The sequence below is a fragment of the Lactuca virosa genome, chromosome 2 (genome assembly GCF_052849685.1).
Source record: "Lactuca virosa cultivar CGN04683 chromosome 2, Lactuca_virosa_CGN04683_v6, whole genome shotgun sequence".
NCBI lineage: Eukaryota > Viridiplantae > Streptophyta > Magnoliopsida > Asterales > Asteraceae > Lactuca > Lactuca virosa.
In genome coordinates, this window is record NC_136427.1 from 298998473 (window position 1) to 299004320 (window position 5848).

Below are 5848 nucleotides of genomic sequence, written 5' to 3' on the forward strand. Positions count from 1 at the left end.
CATCTCTCATCATTCATCTACCCATCTTTACCTAATATATTTATAGGTATAAAAAACATATACAATTTAAATCACATAAAACATGTATAAATCGTTCATCTAGCATAGATATCAGGAACACAGATAATAAGCACATATAGCATGTATTAATATTAAATACTTCATATCTATGTGTAAGATGAAAGTAACTATACACTCACTTGTTAAAGTGACGACTCGAAATTCGGACAACGCTTCACTTCTAGCAATTGTCTTTTCCTTTGACATAACCTAGTACTATTATCGCTAAGTTTTAGTCTAATATTTATTGCGACTAATTATTAGTCTAGATTCTTCATTAACTTAAAGTCTACTTCAAGATCTATCAAGTAAGGAACAACCAAGTAGGATCATATCAGAGGTAGGGTTCGTTTGGTATATGAAGTATACTGTTTTGAAATCCTACTTTATACACCTCACTAAATCACAGCCTAGACATCATCCCTGTAAGTAGATCAATCAGGATAACGACTTGGAATCACTGATAAATCTTGTTTATAGGTTCATAATAACGATAATGAACTTAAACATAAGTTATACTTAAAGTACGGTAATCATAACTCACTTACATGTAGTTTAGCGAGAAACCGAACTTTGCGCGGGCAGAACTTCGTCGCTGAATCTTTCTAAAAAGATTCTTGTAGCGCTTCAGCGCTCACCTTACTATACTAAAACTATAGAAAGAGAAGTCGAATCACGAGGGACCGAAATGCTCGGGGATAAGAAGAGAAAGACTCTTGAATCAAGAGAATGGTGCAAGAAATATGAGAGCCTATAGCCTTTTATTTATAGTAATTGAATTTTCAAAAACTACCCTCTATAGTTACTTAAATGACCTTATAGTTATTTAAATGAGTAAACACCCCTTTATACTATTATTTTAAATAGATTTAACGATATTTGTACTAAAGTAATGTTGAAAGTACTCAACTCTAGTCTTATAACGACCGCATCGTCGATACCTTTATAATGATATATATATATATATATATATATATATATATATATATATATATATATATATATATATATATATATAAATATATATGATTATACTTTATTTTAATACGTAAATATGCTATTATAAATTATAACTCGTTCATACGAACTCCGTTTTCGACGTCTTTTATATCCACGCGTAGCTATCGATAAGATCTACAACTTTCGTTTAGACTCCGTTGACTAATTTTGACTTTATTTTCCGTCCATATTTTTATAAAATTAAATGACTTTGCTAAAATCATAACTTTCTCGTACGGACTCCGTTTTTGTCATTCTTTTTCTCAAAATTCTTATTTTAAAAGTACTACAATTTTCTTTTTGGTAGCTTTACCTAAAAGTGAACCATTCTCTTCGTAGCTTTTTACGTCATACATTCGTTGTGCGCGACTGACTTTTATATCTTATAAAAATTATATCTAATTTATACGGAGTCAGATTTCTATGAAATTTATATTTTCGGGATCGGGAAGACGTTTACTTTCTAAATAATATATATATATATATATATATATATATATATATATATATATGTTATGGCACACTTATTTTTACGATTTACGGACGATTCGACTGATTTTTCATATTTTATTATATTATAATAATCATGAAACACATAATATTCATATAATTCTTCTTTATTACGTCAAATTGGTTACAATTGTTAACCCTAACTATTACTTTGCTTAAGATTATTTATCCTAGATAATCTTCTATCAAAAAAATCATTTTTAACGCTTATCATATCTTAATTGACTAGCCCGAGTTTGCGGGTGTTACACCTATAAATGGTTTATGATATATCATTTTGACTTTTTGTCCCTCGCCATCTTTCTATGGTACACCCTTAAAACACCCACGAACCTAGATTGTAAGTGGTCTTTCTACCTAGTTTAGGTGTTCCGACATCCTGAAATTTAACTAAAGCTACTATGACGGATTTACTGGTTTGAAAATTCTAGAACCAATACTCTAATATTGGTGACAGACTCATCATAAGGCTTGCTCATCTTTCAAGCTACTAGATTATAATGAACACTAGTTCAAGAATAGCCTTCTTACAAGGCTCTAACTACCTTACATGTACTAAGGTACCACTACTACTCGAGCAATTCGTTCCTATGCCTGCTCACGACACGTCGTGATACTATCCAACTACTGAGATTTTAATGTCAGGCCGCTCTTGTCATCATCCTATTGGGCCTAAAGACTCACGATCAACCCATCGGCAGTCTTGAAGACTCACAACCATTATTCCACTGTCCTGAAAGAACCCAATCATCATCCTTCTTTAATATCTATTAATTACAACATACCTCCGTTACTTAAACTTCTGAGGCTACAACCGATCTGGGGTCCTTAATCTACACCGTACGGATGCTAAAGTGTAACTATCGTCCTATGTCAACTTATAAATGTTAAAATTTGATCCTAGTTTTATATTAACTCTTACGCTTATCGACAAAAGGAATAACTAAACCAAACACATTGCTTACCCCGAAGACCTACGATAACAATGACACATTATCAAATGAATACATGGTAGTACGAATTCTAAAGTCTAATTGTCGTCTTATATTAACTTACGGATGTAATAGAACGAATATAGTCCAAGGTTAATTTGATGCGTTTTGAGCATTACATCAATCCTATGGTGTACATGCAACCCTAAAGCTTTGGATCTAGGTTTTCTCTAACTGTACATGCAATAATCATCCAAAGTTATAACCCTAATCTAGCATGCATAAATCGAAATTAATAACTAAAACAAGGTTTGATGATTACCTTTCAATTGTAGCTAGCTTGATCTTCAACCTTTGAGAACTTAGCACCTTAAGTGTGATGCCTCTAATAGATCACAAACACTAAGAACAACTTTGGAGGAATATGAGAGAGGCTAGGGATCACAATTTTGGCTGGTACTCTTCCAGGGTTCAAGTGGACGAAAATAGGAGTCCCAAGGTTTCCGTATATAGCTGAGTAATTAGGGTTTCAGTCAAAACCTTAATCCAGTTGCTTAATCCTCAAGCAGCCGATAGGATCCTTCCAGAAGGCCCCAATGGACGATTTCTATGTGGGCTTCCCAATAGAATTCGTCCATCCCTTCTTTAGGGATCCTAAGCCCAACTTTTGTAACTATCTTATAATTACAGTATCAGTCCCCTTAATTTAATTAATCTCTTTTGATCACAAAATTAATTCTAAATTAATTCTAAATTAATTCTTGACCAATATTAATTAAACAATATGATTTCTCTTTTAATATATTATTCCTATAATATATTAATAAATCATAATTAACCTCTTTCTCCATAATTCATCCAGTCAAGTTGCTATGGTGAAAGCAACCCAAAAAGACCATGCTATTATCGGGTCAAGTACATACCAAATATAGTTATGGACTTAGACACCTAATCCAACAGTCTCCCACTTGGATAAGTCTAATAACTATAAATGCAAGTACGACTTCAAAACCCGATTAGCAATCATAGCTCTCAAAAGTTGTTGTCGAACTCTGACACGTCCTATAGATAAGGTATCATGTAGTCCTTCGTTATCAAGATATCATGCAGACAAATACGTGGAACATAGTCATACTTATTTTCCAACAGTTTGTTTCCCGATTTCTGATTTGTCTGACATAGAACTTAATTGAACACATCAACTTAGTCCTAACCGGGCCCGACACATAAGTCAAAACAAAATCATCGAGGGGCCCAAGAAATCGCTTTTAACCTCTTAGGATAAAAGGAACAGATAAACTTTGACTTATATGCTTGTACTATTTACTTATCAAATCATACACAACAATACGTTTTATAACATCGCGTTACTGATGCGTTTACACATTATCAATGCACAACCAACTTGTAAACAACAACTCATATATCTCGGTTTAAAGACTATACAATATTATCGTCTCACAATCACTCGTGATTAATTCCATGAAGTGATTCATGTGAGCGCGGGTTTGATCCAATACTCAAATCTTATTTCAAGAGCACTCATGAACGTTGCAACAAACCTTTGCAATGTCTAAACGCTTAGACAATCTACAAGCCAATTCATGATGGTCTTGCCTTCATACCTACTTCCAAAGTATGATCGACTGTGAATAATTTGAATAATCTTATTATTTTGGAAGTCAAAACATGCAAAATGAAACAATAGTAAACAATTGACACAAGACAGAAACTTTACTCATAAATAAAACTGCTTTATTTAATCATCAAATGTCAATTACATTTTATTTATTACAAGTTTCTAAAAGCTATCTAATCACTAAAACTAATATCGTCCTTCAACCCAATACTCCTAGCATGCTGAAGTGCTTAACCCTACTCAGTCCTTTTGTAAGGGGATCTGCTGGGTTTTCTTCTGACGATACCCTATTCTCTACGAGGAGTCCCTCTTCTACCCGATGTCTAATGAAGTGATATTTTCTGTTGATGTGTCTGGATCTGCCATGATCCCTCGGTTCCTTGGTTAAGGCGAACGCACCTTCGTTATCACATAAATTCTCCATAGGCTCCTTTATGGCGGGTACAACTCCAAGGTCTCTGATGAAGTTCTTTAGCCATATTGCCTCCTTCGACGCTTCGATCTCTGCTATGTACTTTGATCTGCACGTTGAATCAGCTACCGTCTCTTGCTTGGAACTTTTCCAAGTCAGTGCCCCTTTATTCAGGGTAAACACCCAGCCCGACTGAGAGCGGAAATTATCTCGGTAGGTCTGAAAACTGGCGTCACTATACCCTCGCACTCTCAAGTCATCACTCCCACCGAGGATAAGAACCCAGTCCTTAGTCCTCCGCAGGTACTTAAGAATGTTCTTTACCACAGTCTAATGAGCTCTACCAGGAGTCCCTTGATATCTGTTGACCATGCTCAAAGCGAAGGCCATATCAGGGCGAGTACACATCATAGCATACATGATCGAGCCTACAGCGGAAGCATAAGGTACTCGACTCATTTCTGCTATCTCAGCTTCGGTACTCGGACTCTGAGTCTTACTCAACTTGGTATTGCTTTGGATTGGTAACTCCCTGTTAAGACCGCTGTCGTACACGATTTAAACAAATAAAAATATAAATTAACTGCTCTATTGCACTAGCAGGTAGTACAGGTAAGCAGGGTCGGATCCTCAGGGACACGTCCTAAAGTTAACACCTCTTTGCGTAAGGCGTGAACTAATTCTTGATGAGTGCAATAAACATAAAGGAGGGGGGGTTATTTCTGAAAATTAAACTAATAGAACTCGGAAATGACAAGAGAATGACTAAATTTAAAGTAGTGGAAATTCAAAAAAGAGAAAGTAATTCCAGTTTTCCGGTGGCTCCCCTAATCATATAATTAACCTTCAACACAATATTTGACTATGCACTTGTTCAAACTGGTACTGAAGTTCATTAACAAGCTCTAATGACCTCTATTACGAAAATTATTTAATCAAAATGAGTTCTTTGAATTAAATCTAGCTTTTTTCTGAATTAACCAAACAAGCTCTTGATTAACAAAGAAAAGTTGCATTAGACACAGTGTAATTCCCATTAAAGTTCAATACCTTTCATAAGCTCGGAGGCGTTAAAACTTGTTTGATCATTTCATATTAGGGTTAACCCGAAACTCAGAATTAATCTAATACTTGTCACTTTTTACCAATTAATCTAGACAATAACGGATCTAAACAATTAGATGACTAGAATGATTCACAAACAATTTAAGTGGCCAACAGAAATTGAAACCAAAATCAAACACTCAATTTAACACAGAATTGATCAAACTAAACAGTAATCATAGTCAAACATAG